The sequence below is a fragment of the Protopterus annectens genome, chromosome 13.part0 (genome assembly GCF_019279795.1).
Source record: "Protopterus annectens isolate FY-2018-M chromosome 13.part0, PAN1.0, whole genome shotgun sequence".
Taxonomy (NCBI): domain Eukaryota; kingdom Metazoa; phylum Chordata; order Ceratodontiformes; family Protopteridae; genus Protopterus; species Protopterus annectens.
The window spans coordinates 402,787,076-402,810,951 of NC_056747.1; the positions used below are offsets into that span (position 1 = coordinate 402,787,076).

Genomic DNA, 23,876 nt, shown 5'->3' on the forward strand with positions numbered 1-23,876 from the left:
GGCTCGACAATAAAACATGAACAAATGATTATAAAACTCAGTATGAAGAAATTAATACTGAAAACATAGCTAGTGACTGAGATAAAATGAAAATGGAGTTTAAAAGTAGGGTCAAAATAAAATAGAAACAGATATGGTTAAGAAGGAATAAAAATTACTTAGAGGGGCTGACAAAGGTTAAAGTACTGCAGAAAAAGGGGAATTTCACAAATAAGGGAGTATCTGGATAATATACATAAGTTTAGATAGACTGCAGTTAAGCAATGATTTTTGTTAACGACTCTGGAGCACTACGACTTAGGCAACAGAACTTTTAAAGGGTTGTCACCAAGCTTAGGGAACCTACAACAAGAAAAATAATCAGAGATCCTGTAGAGACTTTAGATGTATTCTGAAATTTTTATGAAAACTTGTATAAAGCAGAGAAATGTGGAAATGAGGAAAGAATACAAATGGATATAGTTATGGAAGACTTAATTATGCCAAGGTTAGAGATAGGTGAGGCTCAACAACTAACAGTTAAGATATGAGGTGATGAGATAAAAACAGAGATGTATAATCAATCTTTAGGAAAGTCTCCAGGAACAGATGGTATTCCTGTGGAAGTTTGGAAATTAGGAGGAAAAATGTGATAAAAGATTTGGAAGATTTTGTTTAACAGTATTTTAAAAGGAAGGAAAGCACCAACATATTGGAAGAAAGCTGTGGTGGCTGTGTTAAAAGTCCCTTTAGACCCAGCTTCATATAGACCCATTTCAATTTTAAACCACAACTATAAAGTGTTTATGTCTATACTATCTAAAAAAAATGGAAAAGGTGTTGCCACGGTTGAAAGATATGGATCAGTATGGTTTTGTGAGGGGGAAACAAACATTTAACAACATTAATAGAACAATGATGATCCAGATGGAAGTAGCATGCAAGAAAACACCTCCTTTTTTGTGGGACTTGATGCAGGGAAAGCATTTGATAGAGTAAGTTGGGATTTTAGGAGTACGGCAGGGGAAGCACTGGCATTCCCTGGTACAATAGGGTTAATTAAAAGGATATATGAAGGATCGTAGGCAAGCATTAAAGTGGAAGGATTCCTCTCTGATAAGCTGTTTTGGAACAGAAGAACCAGGAAGGGGTGTCCTCTTTCGGATTCACTTCATAATCTCGAAATACTGAAATCTCGAATTTCAGTATCTTGAGACCATGATGCTGAAAATCCATAAACTCGAAACCCCAGAAGTGCTAAACTTAAAATCGTGACTTCTACATTAAACATACCGCAGACGCAAACACAAACATACACCTCCCTTCACATACACAAACACCTACCCTACATACAAGAAGGGGGGGGGGGCAAGCCCATACTTAAATACACCAACTCCGAGGTCGCACTACACAAACACACAAAAACACCACCACACAAGCTACATTCCCCTCGCACACACACATCACACTAACAAAACACACAGACACACACTAAAGCCCCTACCCAAAACCCATAAAACACAAACACTTACCTACATCTCCAACCACCCACTCACGCACCACAACACGTACTTACATCTCCAACCACCCACTCACACACCGCAACAGCAGAACTGCTAATTCAAAATCTCCGAACTTCGGGATTTTGAATTTCGCGTTTCTGGTGTTTCGGTATTCTGCACTTTCGCCCTTCTGGTCTCTGGCTACTGAAATTTGTGATTGCAGTAGTTCGAGATTCTGAAGGGAACCCCCTCTTTCTTATTTGCTTTATATTTAGAGCCACTGGCAAAGAAAATAAGGGACTCAAAAATAGAAGGATATAATTGGTATGGTAATCAAGAAATGTTGACTTTAATTGCAGATGATATTATTTTGTTCCCAATAAATCCATAAAAGGGCATCTCAGTGTTGTCGAACATTGTGAGGCAGTTTCAAGTCTTTTTGGGCTACACAATTAATGAAAATAAAACAAAGGCTATAGCCATAAAGTATGTAACCACAAACAAATTATGAACACGGGGACATGATAAGATGAAGTATTTAGGAGTATGCATTAAAAATGGGTTTGTTATGGCAGCTAAGGATACATGGGAAGAGACTAAATAAAAAATAATACAAACATTGAGAAACTGGAAACTCATATTTATGGATATGGATAGTAAGAAAAAAGCAGTGAAATGTTTTTACTCTCTTTAGTCTTGTATACAAGTCAGACCTACTTTTATCAACCCGATGAGAAGTTGTGGACAATAATTAATAAAGGATTGAAGGAATTTATCTGAGTGAAGGAGGGTATGAGTTAGGTGGATAAGTTGATCCTTCCACTTGAACAAGGCGTTAGGGTTTACCTGTTTTGAAGGGATATTTTAGAGTAACACAGTTAAAGCTCATATACATAACACAAGCAGAATCTTATAATTCAAAGTGGAAAGAGATGATGATGAAGCAAGGGAGAAGTTCAAGAAATGGACAGTAAACAGGATTTTGGATGCAGATCCTTAAGGAGAACCACCACCACACATTCATAAAGGAACAGAAAGTATTCAAAGAACTAAGCCAATATGAAAATGTAGAAAGGAGATTTTGTTAATAGGGATGACTGCAAGCAGGGGTAAAGAAAATAGGCAAGAAGGGGCTTGAATTTACTGGGGAAACCTGGCAAAGGAATCAAGGCAATGGGAGCAAATAACTCAAGCAGGAAAGGTAACAAAGTGGGACGAGGCCAAGAAGACATTTGGATTGCAGGCTAGGGAAAGCCTTCTTTACTAAGGCTTAATTTCAGAGTACAGGCAAAAAAAAAGGATAGAGGTATTTTAAGGGAAAGACCTGCTCTGGTAAAGTTTTTAGTTGAATCTAGAACAGACGCAGCTGTTAGAAAGGGATAATTAGTAGGACATATTAAATATTGTATGACAACTATAAGAATCAATCACTGCAGGTTAGGAAAGATTGGAAAAAAGAGACTGGAGAAGCAATTTACAAGAAAACAATGGAAAGACATATGTATGTCTCCCAAGTATGCAACCAAGTCCAGAAGGTTTAGGATCTTTGGTTGGAAGTGTTTGCATAGGTATTTTTATACCCCAAGCAGACTTCAAAAAATTTTCCTCAGCTAGCTAGCAAAAGTTGGAGGGGTGATGGAGAATAAAGAGGTAAGTGGGAACATATGTTTTTGGAGTGTACTGAGTTGGCATATTTTAAAAATTCCCTACAGAGTACTCTATCAAAAATAATGGGTGAGCAAATGGCTGTAATTAAGGAAATTATTCTTTTGAGCTGGATTACAAGATACAAACTGCCTAGACATATTTAGTCCTTATTACATTTAATTCTGTTTTCTGCCAAAAAAGCAATTACTAGACAATGGAAATCAAAGTCTGCATCAGCTGTATTTAAGGTGGTAAACATTAAAAAACAGATAAAAGTACTGGAAGAGCGATCTTTATAGCAAATTGCATAGAAGTAAATAAAAACTGTGGGAACAACACATGCATAATAATGTTCAGGAGGAGGCAAGAGGTTTAAGTAAAGGCAACAATTCAGCAATCTTCTGTAACGTTGGACTGATTATAGTAGCAAAGGAAATATATCCGATGTATACTGCATTTAAATTGAGAAATGTTAAAAATGGCTTGTTTTCTTTTCTGTTATTAATGTATGTTGGCCTATGTCTTAAGTGATAATTTAATAAAGGTGCTTAAAAAATGAATACTGAAAACAGTCCTGACATCTAGGAACAAAATCCAAGCTATAAACCAATTTGCTCTTCCTGTTTTAACTTATAGTTCTGAGGTGACTGACTGGCCCCAAGAGGCATTGGATAAGTTGGGCAGGAAAACAAGAAAAATGCTTCATGCATACCAAATGATATATAAAAATCAGTGTATACCTAGATTATATATTCCTCATTCTGAAGAAGGTGTGGGACTCCTCGAAATTTATTACATGTATAGATCTGCAACCATAAGATTGCATACATATCTAGTGACTTTCCCAAATCCAAACATAGCAAAAGCTTTAAAACATGAGGAGAACAACTCTAAGATGACTTCCCTGCTTAGTTTAGCAGAAGCATATTGGTGTCAGGAGGGAATGGAAATTAAACCAGAAGGAAACAAAAATCAGGCAGCAACTGAATGTGCCAAAAAAAACAAGAAAGAATATAAGGAGAAGGTTAAATTGAGAAGGAAAGAAATTTGGAAAATGCATAAATACAGTTGCAAGTACAGAAACTCCTGGAACAACCTCATATTGATCAGGGTCTGATGAAGGAATGGTTAAGGAGTGGTGAATTTAAACCAAAAGATGAAAGGATAATATTGGTGGCCCAGGCTAGTGGGACTACGTACACACTGCTTTACAAAGTCCACTGAACATGTGGGAGAAACAGACAAATGCAAGTTCTGTAAAACAGAAATGGAAACAGTTGCACATCTTGTTGCCAGATGTGATACACTAATGGCAAATGGCCTGTACACTGAAAGACAAAGTGTCAAGTCTACTGCAGTGGGGATTGTTGAAACAATTCAATACTGAAGTAGCTGAGAAAGTATAGTTGTGTAAAATCTTAACCATAACAATAGATGTCCTTCTCTTCACTGCTGTAGTATTCATAACATGAGGGATTCCCTGCCAATGGTGACCAGACGTCCGGCCAGCATAACAAAGCCTTTTGCTACTTACAAGTAAATGGGACATCATACATATGCTCCCACGTACGTAGAGACGTCTGCACGTACTAGCCTCAGAAATGAATGCCCCAAAAGGAACGCCAGTCTACGGAAACAAAGAGGTGAATCATACATCCATAACAAAAAGCAATACCCAGGGGGTTAGGAGGGAGGGATAGAAAACTGCAACAGTGAAGAAGATGACATCTATCGTTATGGTAAGATTTAACATAACTATACTATGTCCTTCTATTCTACTGTTGCAGTAATCATAACATGAGGCAGAATACCAAAGCTAATAAAGAAACATGAAAGGAGGAAGGGGCAGTAGAGCTCTCTAAAAAGCCATGAAGAATGGCCTTAGCAAAACTAGCTCTAGCTCTGGAGATTTTATCCAACTTGTAGTGTTTGGTGAAGGTACATACAGAAGTCCAGGTAGCTGCTAAAAGAATGGAAGTAAGTGTCCAAACCCTTGAAGAAAGCATTTGAAGAAGCCACAGCCCTAGTAGAATGAGCCTTAACAGAAAAAGGAAGGCTGTTACCCATGAGAAACATAACAAAAATAAATAACCTTAGAAATCCCAGAGGAAACAGTTTGCTTTGAAACAGACAATCCCAAAGGCCAAGGATGAAAAGAAACAAAAAGCTGATAAGATTTCCTGATATAGCCTTGGTTTTAGCCAAATAAAATCTGAGTCGTTTATGAACATCCAAGTTGTGCAGTACATTCTCACTAGGAGATTGTGGAGAAGGGAAAAATGTGAGCAAATGAATGGATTAATTAAGTGACAACTCATTCACAACCTTGGGCATAAATGAAGGATCAGTACACAAGAACACCCTGTCCTTATGGAAAACCAAAACAGGAGGAGAAGCCATAAGGGCTTGAAGCTCAGACACCTATCTAGCTGAAGTCAAAGTGAACAACAAAACAGTATTCCAAGAGCAATGCTGCAAGGAAGCTGCAGCTGCAGGCTCAAAAGGAGCCAAAGTCAATTTTTCCAAAACAAAATCAAGATCCCAAGGAGGAGGAACAGGCTTCCTGGGAGGTCTAATATGTAGGAAGGCTTTGAAGAACTGTTTAGCCTCAAACCTAGAAGCCAAAGGAGATGATGAAAAGGCAGACAAACAGAAATAGCTGACTAGTGGGCCCTAACAGAGGAATAGGCTAACGCAGCATTGAGCAATTCACACAAATAAGAGAGAACCAGTGGAACATCTAGTTAATGGATCCGAATTATGTGAAAGACACCAAACAGAAAACCTCTTCCATTTAAATAAGTAGGATTTCTTAGTATTGGGTTTTCTGGCCTCCTGCAGAACCCCAACCACTTCCTCAGAAAAAAGTTGTCTGAAAGGAATCAAAATCTTATCATCCACAGAGTCAGTTGCAGAGTCGACAGTTGGGGATGGATGGGAAATCCTTTGTCTTGTGTGAGAAGGTCCATCCTGTGAGGTAATTTGTGATGACTGCCCTTGGCTAAATGCAGAAGAAGAGGGAACCCAAATGCTGTCTCGGCCAAAAGGGAGTCACCAGCAAGATTTTGGGTTTGTCCTGCTGAATCTTGAGCAGGACCTTTGGAATGAGGGGGGGGGGGGTATGCATAAAATAACATCCCCCTCCAAGAAAAAGATAAAGCATCTACCTTCCAAACCAGATGACCTGGGACTCTGGCACAAAATAGAGGAAGTCTGTTCAGAGGGGAGGTAAACGATCTACTTGAGGAGTACCCCACTGGTGAACAATGCCAAAAAATGCATCCCTGTGAAGCATCCATTCTTGGGATTGAGTCAAGGACCTGCTCAGAATGTCTGCCACTGAACTGTAACTGGAGGCGATAAGCACTGCCTGAAGAGTGACATGATACTGAACTGCAAGCTCCCAAGCCAGGAGAGCTATCCTACAAAGAAGATAATATCCCCCCCCCCCACACACACACACACACACTTTGTTTACATACCAGAGGACTGTGGTGTTGTCTGGAGACAGCTTGAGAGAATCTGGATGGAAAAGAGGATGAAACGTCTGAAGGGCCAGCAGAAGCACTCTGATTTCTTTGATGTTGGTGTGCTCCTTTCTTTGGGAAGGTGACCAGACCCCTCTGTGCCTTCATGGAGTCAAAGGCTGCTCCCAAACCTACATCTGAAGCATCTGTGAGCAGCTCTTGAGAGGGAAGAGGATGATGCGGAGGGTGATCTGGGTTCAGGGTCACCTGCTGAATCCACCGTTGGAGTTCCTTCTTCAGAAAATGAAGAAGAGGAACTAAAGCCTCAAGGGGAAGTGCATGCTGCATCCAAACTGTTCTCAGGAACCACTGAAACTTCTTCATGTGAAGTTTGGCCAGAGGTAACACTGGCATAGTGGATACTATGAATCCTAGCAGTCTGACAAACTTCCTGGCTGTGACGGAGTGCAGAAGAGTTTGAAAGAAAGAAATGAGGGACAGAGCCTTTGGAGGGGAAGACAGGCCAGCATAAGGTCTGTCTGTATCCTGCACCCCAGGAAACATGATCCTGAGAAGGGGTAAGAGAAGATTTTGTGAAATTTATGGTGAACCCCAGGCCTTGCAGAAGGGATATAATGAAGTGCAGGTTCTTCAGCAAGATCTCAGGGCAAGATGCCTGAATTAGAAGATCATCTAAATAAGGGGAAAACTCAGGGCAAGATGCCTGAATTAGAAGATCATCTAAATAAGGGGAAAACTTGAATGCCTTGAAGCCTGCAGAAAGCAATTACAAGTGTTAGGCATTTGGTGAATATCCTTGGGGCAGTAGAAAGGCCAAAGGGCAAAGCAGAGAACTGAAAATACAAGGAAGCAACACAGAAATGTAAAGATTTCCTGTAAAGGGGATGAACAGGAATGTAAAGGTAGGCCTCCTTCATATCCAGTGATGCCAGAAAAGCCTGAGGAAGAATGAGAGGAAATAAAGTCTGACGCAACAGCATGTGGAAAGGAGGAACCTTCAGGAAGGTGTTGAGGTGTGAGAGGTCCAGAACTGGTCTCCAGGGACCATTCTTTCTGGGCACTAAAAACATTCTGGAATAAAATCTTCCTCTGTGGCTGGGTGGAACCTCCTGAATTGTTCTCTGATTCAAGAAGTCCTGAAGGACTTCTGGGAATAAATGCAGCTGTTCCCTAGGAGGCTGAGGAATGCCCATGAAGGGAGGAAGAGATTTCCAGACCATGAAATAACAGCTTTGAATAATGGAAAGAACCCATGTGTCCTAAATAATGTTTCCCCAAACTGGCAGAGACAGAGCAAGACTAAGGGAAAGAAGAATAAGGCTGGACAAGAGTGGTAGTCACAGACTACTTTGCTTGTCAGGCAAGGGATGCTTCTGGGCAGGAGCAGACTGAAAAGTCTTTGGTGGAGAAGGCCTCCTACCACCCTTTTTAGTGTGAACCTGTTTTCGCACAAAAGCAGTCACGGAGGGATAATTTCTGTGAAACGTAAGTACAGGTGAGACAAAATGTGTTTCAAATCCTGTAGCCCCTTACCTTTCTCCTGCAAAGACTTGAACAAATCATCATTAGCAGAAGCAAACAAAGCTTTATTATCTAGAGGAGCATCCTACAACTGAACTTTAATGTCATCTGGCAATGGCTGAAGTCTTAACCACAAATACCATCTCAAAGCAGCTGCCTTACAAGATGCTTTTGCTGCATCATGACTACACTTAACTGAATGTCTTGCTACCTGAGAAGAAGCTCTTAATAAGGACAAGGCATCGGTTTTCCCTTCTGAATCAGGAACAGCAGAAATAACTTGAGTGGCCAGTGAGAGAAGAGCCAAAGCATATCTAGTAATGAGAGTTTGATAATTAATAGCACGGAAAGCTAGGGTAGCAGAAGTATAGACCTTCTTCCCCAGTCTGTCCACATCAAAGGAAGGTTTATCTGCAGTGTCGGAGACCACAGCAGGATCAGCAGTCAGAAACCTAAAATGGAATTTGCTATCCTCTGGCACTTTGTAAAAGTAGTACAGCTTCTTAAGGGCCAGGGGCTGAGAATCTGGAGTTTGGGATGCTGAAATGAAAAAAATCCAATAAGGCAGGCAAAACTGCAGGAACAGCAGAAGGAAAAGGGGACTCCACTTGCAATAGGTCATAGTATCTCTTCTGCATATCACTAACCTGGGAACTATCCCATTTGAAAAACTCCCTAATTTTGGAAATAGTTTCCCCAAAAGTAATCTCGTCTATGGGAGAATCAGTACCATTAGACTCCTCTTCTGGAGGAGCATACTCCATAGGAGAAGGGATCTGGGTAGAGTAGGCTAAGGAGTCATCGTCTGAAGAAAATTCTTCCTCAGAATAATCCTGTTTCCAGTTCTCTTTTGTGGGGAAGATGTCCAAGGTGGAGTGGGGACAGAGACACCAGCATGAGGCTTTGTGGAACTCTGGGAGAAGTAGAATGCTTGGTCGTTTGTTTCTTTATAATCTGCACATCCGCCTTATGAACAGTGGAAGGGCCCAGCACTGGCCTACACTCGACAACTGTAGTCGGGACTTCCTCCCTAACTAATATTTTAGGGATCCCCCCAGGGCCCATGAACATCCGAAGCAGATGTCTTCTGCACAGCTTCTGTGGACGTGCCTCTCATTGGATCCATGAAGACCTCTGAATCGGTTTCAGCAGAAAAATCCAAATCAAGGATCTGATGGATCTCTGAGCCTTCATTGGCCTCAAGAGATATGTCCGATGCAAAAGGTGCAGCCAAAGAGCCACCTAGGCTGTTTGGCCTTTCTCTTCACAAATAACTTGGCAGAACACCCAGACGTACCCACAGTGCCTTTCGCTAGGCGTCTAAAACGTTGGTTTTCTAGATAAATATCTAGCAAGGACACCTAGCTACACAAAGTCTTAGGCTCAAAGGCCTGGCAAATGAAACAAGTTTTATGGTCGTGGGTAGCCTTAAATAAAAGCACAGGGTGTGACTATCTTTATGTGGAATCTGTCTCCCACACTGGCATTTGCCTTTCTTGGATGACATGAAAAAACCTCACAAACACAGCAGCAAATAAAAAGAAGAAAAAAAAAACAACAGGGCACTTATCTGAAATGACTTGATACAGCAGTAGACATCTTGGCCTAGCAGACCAATGATCGAAGTTGGTGTCTGGACTAGCAGCAGAAAAGTTCTGAGAACAGTATGTGCGGACATCACATTTATGCCCCTACGTATGTGGGATCATATGTGCGACGTTCCACGTACTTATAAAGTAGTAAAAGGCTTTGGTATGCTTACTAGATATCAGGTCGCCCTTGGCAGGGAATCCCTCATGTTATTAATACTGCAACAGTAGAATAGAAGGACATGTGCTAGTAAAATGAGCCGCAAAGTATTATAGAGAATGACAAAGTTTATATTACATGGGATCACCCACTACTATGAGTTCAACAGACAGATTCAAGAAAAAAATAATGTACTCACCATAACGTTCCATCTGAGTAGTTGTACTTCATTTGTCTTCACCCTGTGGATTACGGATCCGATTTGGCCGGATATCCAGCATATGATCCGAGCTCAAAGCTCCTCCCCTTACCCATAATGCCCTGTCTCGTTCCTCCCTTCAGACTGAGTTTGCTGTCCAACCCATAAGTCATACCCAACCCTCCCAGACCTTGCCACTGCTGGCAACCCAAAAAAAAAAGACCACAGCCAAGCATGACAAAGGATATCCCTAAGGTGACTGACTTCCACATATCTTTGGCCAACACAGTTCTAACAAGGTCAGTGGAAGGAGGGGGGGGGGGTGGCTGAAGACAAATGAAGTACAACTACTAAGATGGAACGTTATGGTGAGGACATAACTTCTTCATCTGAAGTAGTTGACTTCATTTGATCTTCAACCTGTGGGACACAGTCCCCAGCTACTTAACATCTGGGTGGCCCTCATGGAAGGATATTTCAGAGCATGGCAGAGCCAAAGGATGCCCAGTTCCTGGATACAATGTCCACTTTATAATGTGAAATGATGGTATGAGAAGAGGACCAAGTAGCTGCAGAACAGATATCATCCAATGACACTCGAGACCAAAAGGCCGCTGAAGTAGCCATATATCTGGTCAAATGTGCTTTTACCTGACCTGACGGAGAAATTCCCGACAGAATACGCCCGCATAATACACTGGGAAATCCAGCAGGCAACAGTGACTTTGGAAACTGGTTTCCTTAAAAAGGGTTTTGAGTAAGAAACAAAAAGTTGATCAGATTTAATAAAGGCTTTTGCCCTGCACAAATAGAAATGTAATTGCCTATGCGCTTCCAATAAGTGTAAAGTACAGTTTTGTACCTACCATAAATGTAGATGTTCGAGTGTAAACACTGCTGCAGTCATTACACTTGGGTTATCCTGCCGTCAGGCAGTTCCCCAGTCGGCCTGAGTTCCAAAGTCTTGGTCCGGCGTCGGTTGCTGTCGCCTCCTCCCTGACGTCAGTGCGACAGGGGTATATAGCCGACGCCATTTCCTTCAGTTTTTCTTGCCCCAGATGTCAGGTGCCCCCAAATAGGTAGGCAATTCAAATTGCTGGTAAAGTATACAAAAGAAAAGCAAACAACTATTTTCAGTTACCAGCAAATACTCCCCCATAGGTAGTAAAGGGTAGAAGACCTAGGTACGTAACAGCAAGTAAGAGGGGAAGGAGGGAGGGTAACCTGGACTGCAGCAGTGTTTACACTCGAACATCTACATTTATGGTAGGTACAAAACTGTACTATGCTCATCGTGTTACACTGCTGCAGTACCTGGGTGGAATCCCAAAGCTGTGGTAGGGTGGCTGGTTCTATAAGGCATTAGGGGTGGCTATAAGGCCCTGCAGCACAGCAGTGGCGAAGCCAGCTCTAGATTTGGAGTATAAAGGCAAATGGTAATGCTTGGTGAAGGTATGCACAGAACTCCATGTTGCTGCTTCCAAAATATCCTTGGTAGGTACTCCTCTGAGGTAGGCAGTTGAAATGGCTGTTGCCCTGGTGGAGTGAGATCTAATGCTGCTAGGTACAGGTTTCTCATGGTGTGTATAGCAGAAACGTATGCAATGTCCTATCCATTTTGAAATAGTCTGTTTTGAAATGGCTTTTCCCTGTGCTCCTGCAGCATATGCTACCAATAATTGCTCAGATTTTCTGAAAGCTTTGGTCTTGTGCAAGTAGAAGCGTAACTGTCTGTGAATGTCCAAAGAATGTAGTAGTCTCTCCCCTTTGTTCTGTGGTTTTGGATAAAAAGTTGGCAAGTGAATAGTTTGGTTTAGAGCCACACTTGATACCACCTTTGGCATAAATGTAGAGTTAGTACTTAAAGACACCCTGTCCTGGTGGAAAATGAGGAAAGGTTCCACTGCCAATAGTGCCTGTAATTCTGAAACTCTTCGTGCTGATGTTATTGCCAGTAGCAGAGCAGTTTTCCAAGAGATATATTTTAATTCTGCTGTGTTAGCTGGCTCAAAAGGAGGTAAAGTTAATTTTTCCAAAACAAAGTTGAGGTCCCAAATTGGAGTAGGTGCTCTATGGGGCAGTCTTATGTTTTTAGCCCCTCTGAGGTACTGTTTGAGCAAAGGATTAGAGAAAATTGGTGGATCCGTGTTGTAATGAGCAGAAATGGCAGAGGCGTGGATCTTGATGGTTGAGAAAGAGAGGCCCTTGTCCAGCATCTCAGTTAAATATTGAAGTATCTGAGGAATGTTTGGGACAAGAGGGTCAAGGCTGTGCGTGTGGCTCCAGGCACAGAATCTCTTCCATTTATCCGAATAGGCTTTCCTGGTACTAGGCCTTCTGGCCTCCAGAATGACATCCATAACAGCTTTGGAGAGAGGCATTGCTTGCTTGACTAAGGAATTTTCCATGCAGCTAGGTTTAAGGTCTTTAGCTGGCTGTGAAGTATCTGATTGTTGTGCTGTGTCAGCAAATGTGGGATTTGAGGCAAAATCCAGGGTGCTTCTTGTGCTAAGTTCTTTAAGATTGGGTACCAGTGCTGGCGTGGCAAGTCTGGCGCAATCAAGATAATCTTTGGCTCTTCTTGCCTGGCTTTTATGAGTACCTTTGGAAGGAGAGGTAAAGGTGGGAAAGCGTATACTTGCAGGTTTTTCCAGCTGAATGAGAGGGCATCCACTTTCCATGCTAATGGATGGTAACTCCTTGTGCAGAATTTCTGTAGCTGGCAGTTCATTGGGGATGCAAACAAATCTATGTCCGGGCTCCACCATTTTTGTGTTATCATTCTGAATATTTGTGGATTCAATTCCCATTCGTGGGGATCCATGATGTTTCTGCTTAGGTCATCTGCCAGTGTGTTTTTCTTTCCTGGCAGGAATTGTGCTTGCAGATGAACTTGGTCGTCTAGAGCTGTGTTTCACAAGGTCATGGCTTGTCTGCAGAGGGGGTAGGAGTGTGTGCCCCCTTGCTTGTTTATGTACCACATAACTGTCATGCTGTCTGTCTTTAGTAGTAGTTGTCCTGGATGCAGCAGGTCCTTGAACGCTATAAGGGCATTTTGTACTGCTAGCAACTCTTTTTGATTGATGTGAAGATGCCTTTGCTCTGCGGGCCACTCTCCCTGAATACATTTTCCTGCCATGTGTGCTCCTCAGGCATAATCCGATGCATCTGTTGTCAGTGTTTGCCTGGCTGTGGGTTAAGTAAAAGGCTGTCCCTTGTTGAGGTGTTTGAATTCCTTTTTGTCTGCAAAATGCAATTACTGGTGCCAGGCACTTTGTGAAGACCCTGGGCGCAGTACACAAGCCAAAGGGCAGTGCAGAGAATTGATAGTGCATTGAACCAGCTATGAATCTGAGGTATCTTCTGCAATTTTGTCTGATAGGGACATGCAGGTATGCTTCCTTGAGGTCCAAAGTCACGAGCCAAGCTTTCCTGCCCAGCATGGGAAGAAGCTGCTGTAGTGTCAACATTTTGAATTTTGGAACATCCAGGTAAGTGTTTAGAGAAGAAAGACACAGAATGGGTCTCCAGGCTTTGTCCTTTCTGGGAACCAGAAAGAGTCTTGCGTAAAATCCTTGTCCTTGCTCCTGTGGTGGTACCTTTTGAATAGCTCTCAAGTCCATGAGTGCTGTAATTTGTTTTTGAGCCTCTGCCCATTGATTTGGTGGCAGATTTGGCATTCCTCTTAACCTTGGCAGAGTGTGAAAGTGGAACCTGTAACCTTGAGATACAATGTTGAGAAACCATTTGTCTTTGGTGATGCAATGCCATGTCTTTGGTGATGCAATGCCATGCCAATTGTGATAGAAATGTGTCAGTTTTCCTCCCAAGGGGGCTGCCAAGAGAGAGCTGTTTGGCAGCTGTAGTGGGAAGTCATTAAGGCTGCTTTTTATATGGTTGGGGCCTGTCTTCCCCTTCTTTCTGGCCTGGTGTACCCCATTGTCTAGGCCTGTAAGGACCTTGTGTTTAACCTCTACCTCTTGGACGTCTGTATCTGCCCGTTTGAGGTCTGTCTGTGACTAGAAAGGACCAATTCTTTGTTGGCCAATTTCTGCTAAAACGAGGAGGCTGAACCTGTAAGAAATCCTTCACCGTTTGCATAGATTTGGCCTTATCCTCCATCTTCTTTAATACCTCCTCTGCCTTAACTCCAAACAACACATCACGCTAAAAAGGTGCATCCAATAATTTTGCCTTAACATGATCTGGTAACGTATGTTCTTTTAACCAAGCATGCCTTCTAATGACAGAGCCTGTAACTGCTGCTCTACAGGAGGCCTCTAAGGAATCAAAACCACATTGCAAAGTATGTTTTCCCACTTGTTCAGCTGCATGCAATAAATCCTGCATTTCTTTAAAATTAGGAGGATCTGAATCTGGAAGCATCTTTTGTTTCGACTGAGATATCAACAATTGCTGATATTTTAGCATGTGAAACTGGCAATTTAAAGCTCTCACTGCTAAAGTTGCAGACGTATATACTTTCTTTCCCCATCTGTCTAATGCTCTGGAATCTCTGTCAGAGGGAACTGTTTTTTTTGCTGATGAGGCCTTAATCCCTTTGTGTCCCTGAGAAACAGTTTCAGGGTCAGCAACAGGGCTTTTATACAGAAATTTGTGAGAGTCAGGGACTCTGTAGTATCTATCAGGTTTAACTGGGCTGGAGGTAAGGGGTCAGGATTTAAGCTGGATTTAGTATACACATCATCCACAATATCTAACACTGGCGGAATAGCAAGGGGTCTGTGTTGAGGTAATAAAAGGAAGTCTCTGAGCCTTTTCTTGGATTCTGAGTAATCCTGGCCTTCCCAATGGAAATGCTCCCTTATGGTATGTAAGGTCTCCCCAAAGGAGTAGTCCTCAGGTGGAGAGGCTGATGGAATTGATTCCTCAGCATCAGAATCCTCATAAGGGGGTAAAGAATATCCTAGGTCTGAGGATGAATCTGAAGAAATGGACACCTGGTTGGAAGATTCATAGTCTGCATCCTGTCTGCGCCTTTTATCAGGTGGGGGACGGGACCCCCCTGATCAGGGTGATTAGGTCTTTGGCCATTTTGAGCATTTGTTTCTTAGGCATGGAGGCCTGTCCTGGAGAATGCTGTATCTGTTTCTTTGTTTTTATGGGGGGCTTAGACTTAGCAGAGGGTTTAATGGTTAACTGGGTAGGTCTGAAAAAACCCTCTGAAGCTGTGGATTGCTCAGCTACTTCGATTCCCTCTGAAGGGTTAGTTTCGGTAGGCTGAAAAACTTGTGCATCCGAAGGCTCAGCCAGCTCCATGTGGGAGTTGGAGGCAGTCTGTGGTTCTGTGGAAGCGGTCGCCAGGGGCTGCGAAGGCGCCTCACTGAAAACCGGAGAACCGGCGACTGGCCTAGAAGAGGCCTCGTCGTCAGTTTTGGGCCTCGGATGCCTGTCCTTGTCTTTGCGCTTTTTATGTACTCCAGTCGTCGGAAGTTCCGACGGCATGGTGTAATTGAATTTTCTGCCAAAATAATGTCGGGCAAAATCAAACCAATGTTTTATAGTGCGCTTGTTAAACCTAGCACAAAACCGACAACCAGTGACGTCGTGGTCTGGGCCTAGGCATGGGATACAATAGGAATGGAAATCCTTATGAGGTATTTGCTTCCCACAAGAAATACAGTTATTAACTTTTACTGACATCGGACTGAGGCAAGAAAAAGTACCCCAGCTTTGTAGAAGACTTCGGTTCTGGATTCGGAATGAAAATCTCAGGAGTTGGCCGACCGGCACTTGCGAACTGCTTTTGCTTCGGGCACCGCGCGGCAAGAAAGACTGAAGAAAATGGTGTCAGCTGCATCTTATATACCCCTGTCACACTGACGTCAGGGAGCAGGTGACAGCAACCGACGCCGGACCAAGACTTTGGAACTCAGGCCGACTGGGGAACCGCCTGACGGCAGGATAACCCATGTGTAATGACTGCAGCAGTGTAACATGATGAACATCTTATATTCTCCTTTGTTCTGAAAATTTGGAAAGAAGACTGGTAGATTGATCATCTGATTAATATTGGCTTCTGACACTACCTTGGGAAGAAAAGATGGGTTAGTACGCAAAGACACCCTATCCTTATGAAATATCATATAAGGAGCCTTGATTGATAATCCTTGGAGTTCTGATGCTCTCCTGGGAGAAGTAATGGCAACTAAAAAGGCAGTCTTTCAAGACAGAAATTGCAAATCTACCGAAGCTGCAGGTTCAAAAGGGAGTGAGACTAAAGCATGAAGCACCAAAGTAAGGTCCCACAGAGGCATAGGATCCTTCACTGGGGGGTCTTAAAAGGAAGGTACCCTTAAGGAAGGTCTTGCAAAGCTTGGAAGAAGCCAACAAAGTCATATTTTCCCCCACATGAAAATTAAGAAATTCCAGCCAGTTGGACTTGACTGTGGATGAAATGGCACTTGTTGCAAAATCCCGGCTAAGAATTCCAACACCGCAGAAACTGGAGCAGTAAAGGGATCTGATGCGTGCTTCGAAGCCCATATAGAAAAACGTTTCCACTTGCTACGGTAGACCCTCTTGGTGAAAGTCTTATGAGCAGCCAGCAGAATGCTATTTACAGGAGAAGATAAGCCAGGAGTCCTAATAATCATGGGAAATGGAGCAGCAAAGATGTGAGCTTCAGACTGCCCAGGACTGGATAGGGAATCCCAGAGGGATGAGAAATGAGATACGGAACTGGATCCAACGTCCAAGCTGGAGCTACTAGATGAGACCATACAGAAGGAAACCAGACTTGGCGAGGCCAGAATGGGGCAATGAGGATCAGGAAGCTCCCCAGCTTGCAAGCTTTCTGAAGAAATTTTGGTATCAAGGGCAGAGGAGGATAAGCATACAGGAGACTGGGAGGCCAAACATGAATAAGAGCGTCTCTTGGGGCTTCCCCCTGATGGGGGTTCAGAGTGAAGAACTCGCTGCATTTTGCATTGAAAGGAGATGCAAGTAGATCGCAGCAAGGCTGACCCCACTTTTGAAAGATCTGTTCCACCACTGAAGGATACAGAAACCACTTGTAAGGCATCAGGATAGATCTGCTGAGCCTGTCCACTAGAATGTTGGACCATCCTGGAATGTGCGTTGCCACCAGAAAATGGCCAGTGGAGATAGCCCATTCCCACACTCTCATGGCTTCGCGACAAAGGGGGTAAGATCTGGTTCCCCCCCGTTTGTTGATGTACCAGACCACCAACATGTTGTCTGTCTGGATAGCAATCGTCCCTTGGGGAAGATGGGCATGTAGAGCCTGCAACAAGAAAAGCACTGCCCTCATCTCCAGGATGTTTATATGCAAACTGGTCTTGGATGGGGACCACATGCCTTGAACTGTCCTTCCCGAGCAGTGCCCTCTTCCACCCTAGCTGAGAGGTGTCCATAGACACTGTGGCCTTGGGGAATGACTGAAGAAAAGGATGTCGCCGGACCAGGTCCAGGGAATGAATCCACCACTGAAGAGAGTCCCTGCACACTCGGGAGATTCAAACAGGATGAGACAATGATGATCTAACAGGGACCATTGAACGGCAAGAGTCCACTGAAAAATCAGCATGTGAAAGCGGGCTAAAGGTAGCAGAATGACAGTGGCTGCCATAGACCCCAAGGCCCGCAGAACTGCTTCTGCTGTCGGAAATTGGACTTGAAGGGCATAAATAACATGTAGCTTCAAGCTGTGTATCCTGTCTGGAGTAAGGAAAACTTTTGTCTGAATAGTGTCTAATCGAGCCTTAATGAAGTCTAAGGTCTGAAGTGGGACCAAAGAAGACTTTCTGAGATTGATGGTGATGCCCAACCTCTGTGCTAGTAGAAGGAAGTAATCCCTGGCTTGGCAAAGTTGATGCTTGGAAGGGCCAGCGAGGAGCCAATCTCCAACTAAGGGAAAACCTGAATACCCTGAAGCTTCGGGTGAGCCACTACTACAGCCATCACTTTGGTGAACACCCTGGGGGCTGTGGTGACACCAAAGGGGAGGGCTTTGAACTGGTAATGACTGGCTCCTAGCCGGAACCAGAGGAACCTCCAAGAGCGCCTGTTCATCTTGATATGATAGTACATATCCTGGAGGAACCTCCAAGAGCACCTGCTCATCTTGATATGATAGTACGTATCCTGGAGGTCGATCGAGCACATCCAGTCATTCGCCTGCAGGAAGGGCAGGATGGACTGAAGTGTGACCATCCGGAATTTTGCTTTGGCTACTGACAGGTTCAAGGTGAACAGATCCAAAATGGGTCTTAGGTCCCCCCATTTTCTTTGGCACTAAAAAGAACCTGGAATAAATGCCTGACCCAGATTGGTCGAGGGGGACAGGTTGGATGACTCGTTTTCTTAGCAGCTTTTCTATTTCTAGCGCTGCTTCCTCCCTCTGCATGGGTGGAATGTCCAGGAGGTGTTTCAGTGGTAGGGGTGGTTCGAGGAAAAGGATTGAATAGCCTCTGGATACAATCTGCAACACCCAACGATCTGTTATTATTGACTCCCATTCTGTTGGGTGTAGCGATAACTGGCCCCTGACTGCCTTCAGAGAAGAGCAGTTGGGCAGCCCTTCAGGGCTGCTGTGCAGGTCTGTCTGAGAACGGTTCTCGAGACTCGTAATTTCTCAGACCCCCCTCTTCCTCTAGGGCGGTGTCTATCAAAACCCTCTCTGCCTCTAGGGGATGATGAGTCCTCAGTGTCCCAGGAAAATGCCTGAGACTTCCGGAACCACATCTTCTTAGCTCCTCATTGATTCCTAGAAAAGGATATTTGAGGGAGATGGGGAGCTTATCCCGACGGCACACAGCATCTTCCCATCCTTCTCACGCTGGACCAAAGTCTAGAATACTGACTTCCCAAACAGGGAGGAACCGCCGTACAGGGCATTGGTGAATGATGCCTGGAAGAGTTCTGAGAACTTACATAGCTGCAGCAAGGTGTGTTGCCTGATGGCAACGCCTGTACCAGCTGCCCTAGCAACTCCCTCAGTAGCATGAGAGAGAAAATGCATGGAGGTGTTAGCGACTGACTTCAGAGTGGGCAGACGAGCAGAAAATGTCTTTTTGTCTTCCCCCAACATGGACTCGGGACGATTCAGCAATCTCCTTAACTAGGTCTGGTTGCAGCCGAATCACATGTGCCATGTAATTCAGCGCTCTTACTGAGAAGGTGGCTGAAGTACAGACCCGCTTCCTGAATCGATCCAATGCCCTTGGCTCACAGCCAGGAGGATGGACCAAAAAGCTCTCCTAAGCGAGCTCTTTCTTAGTGGCAGCTGCCACCACCATAGCATTAACCGGGAACCCTTTCTTCCAACATATCCTATCCTAGGGAGGGCTAAGGACTTTAACTGGGCGCTTTGGGATGGGGTCCACTGTGTCCGGTTCCTTCCATGCCCGAGACGTTATAAGGTCCACTAAGGGATCCGCAAGAGGGGACACCCAGTAAGTAGATGGTCCCTGAGCCGAATGCCTCAAGGAACACCGATTCGTCCAAAGTCTGTTTTTAGGTAGACCAACCCGCTCTCTGACGGAGGAGTTCCATGATGTCTCCAAAGGAGACATCTTTGGGGGGGGGGTGACCGGGTTGGGGTGGGAGACTTCCCCTTCCTCCAAATCAGTATCTTTGGTGCGCGACTCCGGTAGGGAGTCTAAGTGCTTCCTCTTGCACGTGCGTTTGTGAGGGATCTCCTCAGTGGGAATCTCTGGGAAAGTCTCTCCAATGTCCTGCTACTCCCAAGCGGGAGCTTCTTGGAGCAAAACAGTGGCAGGCTAACCCTGAGATGGCAGGATGGTTGGGACCGTACCCAAAACAGAGGGAGTCATGGTGGAGTCCAAGGACGAGATGGTTAAGGGTCTCGATGAAATCGAGAGAACCCGGTCCATCACATCAAAGGGCCAGTAGGAGCCATTCCCCACCGACCTGACAGGGGAGTCAGAGCTGAGACTCCAAGAGCTGAGATGACGAGGGGAAGACTGCGCTCCAACAAGCTCGGAGCCGCCAGCAACCCCTTGGATCCGACGTCGAGTCTACAGCTCTGAGAGCTCATCAGACCTGACAAACTCAAGGCAATGGCCAGCATCAAGGTGCAAGGTACTGTTGGCGCTGACCTCCCGACCTCGAGGGTCCTCAGATCCAGAGGCTCTGAAACACAAGGCTGAATCAGAGAAGTACTGATCAGAGTAAAGAAAGACTGCCTGCTCCAGAGGGAGAGGGGGCAGGCAAGACCCCCATCTGAATTTAGGTGCAGATAAACTTCCGCATCATCTTGTCCATCTCTGCTTCACTGAGGCTCTGGGTGGAGTGGGAGGATGGGGCTACCAACACCGGTCTGGAGTGCCAGTGAGGAGAAGCCCACATGGGTGCCCAGATCTTGGATTCTTCCGGCTCAGGGGAGAACCTGGGAGAATGGAGCCAGGGAGATTGTGGTCTGGTATCTGACCTAACTTTCGGCAGAGGGCCGGCCGGAGCCGAGCAGTCAGGAGACCGCTTCCTTGGCCTGTCCTCCTTAGACATCTTCCCTTCCCCAGACCTCTTGGTGGGAGTTTTGAGTCCCAGAGGCCGGAGAAGAGGTAGAAGTTGACACTGTCCCTGACGCAGGGGGAGAAGGTGCTACAGTCCCCGAAGAGGGAAGTAGGCCCTTCAGGATGAGTTTGTACCTCCTGTCCTTCAGTGCCCTGGGATTAAACCAGGCACAGATAAGACAGGAGGTTAGTAGATGGGCCGCCCCCAGACACACCACACACAGTGTGTGGCCATCGGCTGGAGAAAGCTTATGGCCACACAGTGTGCACTTTCTGAAACTTGGCTTAGGGGTTTCAGCCATATCCCCAGACAGGCCCAGAACTCTTGCATACACACTCACACTATAGAAAATATTGGAAAGAAGATTTTTTTTTCTTTATATACCAATGACTGCGCTGGGGAGGTAGACAGTAATGACAGGAAGAAACAGCTAAAGAATGTAGCAGAAAAGAGTAAAATCCACTCACTTACCCCAAAATGACTAGCTAAGAGCTCAGACTACGATGCTTACTTTACAGCGGCAGATGAGATCTGAAGAGAGGGAGGAGACAGGGGCATTACGGGTAAGGGGAGGAGCTTTGAGCCCAGATCACATGCTGGATATGCGGCCGAGTCTGATCAGTTATGGATCCGTAACCCACAGGTTGAAGATCAAATGAAGTTAACTACTTCAGATCCAGAAATAACAGTCCATAAAAAGAAGACAAAAGTAGCACTGATAATTGAAATTGCTAGGCCAAGTAATTACAGTATCTTATGTACTAAGAGACACAACATCATAAAATACCAGGACTTGCAGGCAGAAATGAAGGCAATGTGGAAGAAGGATACCAAAATAGTTCCAATAGTGGTAGGAGCAATGGGTTTTCATAAAAAGAATTGACAATCGTATTTAGATAAGCTACTGATACATGTAACTCCAAATGAATTATAGGAGGAGACCATTCTGAGCACAATGCATGTGCCGTGAAGAGCACTTCTGGCTAATACAAAAGATTGAAACAATACTAATTTCATGAAGTTTAATAATACGTTAACTGAGGGATGGAATCCATTCCAGTCATGGTGCTAGAAACCCAAAACCATGAGAAAACATATCATACTATACAACTTCCCAAATGTCAAGTGTCTAATTTATTAAAAAAAAAAAAAAAAAAAAAAGTGTCCAAAGACAGTCAGAAAAACTTTGCAGTCTCAATGCTGCCCACTTCTGAATAGCTGAGCTTTATTGCAGTGAACTTTTATGAATTGCTCTCTCCTTGTATACTACGTTATCCTAAGCATGGTGTCCTTCCATAGTATGCAATTGTTAATGATTGCACCTTAAGAACTTTCTCACTAGCATCGCAGAGTCATTAAGTGGAACCTGTTTAATACTTTTGTGTTAGAAGGCATCTACTCACTCTATCCTAAGCAGTTTATATCTTTCAGAGGGGTGTTCAAGATGGACTATTAAATTCATGAAAATACATACCATGGCTGCTCTCAAAAATTCTGACAAGGTTATCATTTGGTATTTGGTTTTGTCTATGTTTGTACCTGACTGAAGGACTATGAAAAACCCCAGTTCAGTGTATATCATTTGAGAGCATGTGTTTCTTTATATTTATTTATTTACTTTACATTTGTTTTCCAGGATGGTCCGACTGAACCAGTGGCCCATTTTCAGTGGAAGCCCGGGGAGAAAAGCTCCAAGAAACAAATTATAGTAAAAAAAGACAATTAGAATGACTTAATTAAAACAGAAGTTACAATACAACAATTTACACAGTGGTTGCTAAAAAAACAAAGTAGAAGCTTACTATAATTTGAGTAATATTAATACAATCTGAAAGCATAAATTAGATATATAGTAGGTGCAGGTTACAATGTCTACAGGTTTTACAGTAACACCTAGTTTTAGGGAAAGAAGCTCCACTCTTGTATCTGAAATAAGTTTAAGGTGCAGAGTGACAGGAGGAGGAGGAAAGTTAGTAGGAGGTTTTAGTACAGGTAAGATATGAAGTAAAAATGAGTGGAGAGAATCTTATCCAGAAGTAATACAGGAACAGAACCATTTACTGTTTAGGTGTTCTTTGAGAAGGAGTTTAAATTTGGAGGTAGTGAGGGTATCAAGTATATGCTGGGGAATGCTGTTTCATAGTTTTGCAATATGATTTGCCAATAAGGAGTCCCCAAAAGAGTTGCTAGATTTATTAACTTTTAGGAGTAGTTTGTTGGATGATTGTAGGGTTCGAGTGGCTTTATAAGGCTGAACTAGATTCTTTAGAGGTGGGCAGGCTTCGGGTTGATGTATGATGCTGTGAGCAATTTTGAGTTGGTTAAGCGAAAGTAGGTTTGGTAGCGCGAACCAGTGTAGCTGTTTTAGGGCAGTGTAGTGATGTGTTCTATTATGGACACCGGCAGCAAAAAGAGCTATTTTATGGTAACATATTTCTAGTTTTGACAGTTCAGATTTTCTAAGATTAGTGGGATGGGGGAGGGATGCAGTAAGGTTGACAGAAGGTATGTTTTTGCTACACTTTGCCTAGTGGTAGGGGTGAGGAATGTTCTGGACCTATACAGACACACAAGTTTAATATGTATCTTTTTATGGTTAGGGCTATGTACTTATATTTTAGGGAGCAGTCTACTGTGACACCTAGTAACTTTGTGCTATCTACTGGATCGATTTTTAGTGGTGTTGTAAGAGAAGATATGAAGAGGGTATTGGGGTCTGTGGATCTACTATTGGAGAATATCATTAGCTTTGTCTTGTTAGGGTAGTATGAGTTGTTTTTCTTTGAGATACTGTTCAATGTCTGAGAAAGCTCTCTGAGATTTAGACAGGAGTTTGGGGTGGGAGGGAGCTGTGCAAATGACTGTGGAGTCACCTGCACACTGCACTATAGTTGCATGTGTAGATGTAGAACTTAGTTTGTATGTGAATTTAATTTGTATGTGTTATCCTTAACCTTTTTTTAGGCAAATTTGTAATGTTTACCTTGGGACCATTCTCAGTCACTCGGTTATGGTCAAGGTTCTCTGGCTGAGGACAATAGTTGCCTGCTGCTGAGTAAGAATAGAGTCTCTTTAAGGAAACTTAGTTAGATCAACTCTCACTTTGAAGTGAATGATCACATGCTGTTCTTACCATCTTAATAACAAATGTAACCTGTAACCGAGCTTAAGAAGCTATGTACTCTGAGTGCAGTGAAAAGGAAGAGGAACTGTCAAGGATCAATAACATCAGAAGCCCGGTTAAAGAAGTTGATTTCTTAGCAAAGAAATGTA

At 43.7% G+C, this 23,876-nt stretch overlaps 1 protein-coding gene across 2 annotated transcripts in view; it reads right to left on the reverse strand.

The window, feature by feature from the left end:
• The window catches only part of CUX1 (cut like homeobox 1), a 3,879,009-nt gene that overhangs the window by 1,850,193 nt on the left and 2,004,940 nt on the right, over window positions 1–23,876 (reverse strand). The gene's annotated exons all lie outside the window — the stretch shown is intronic.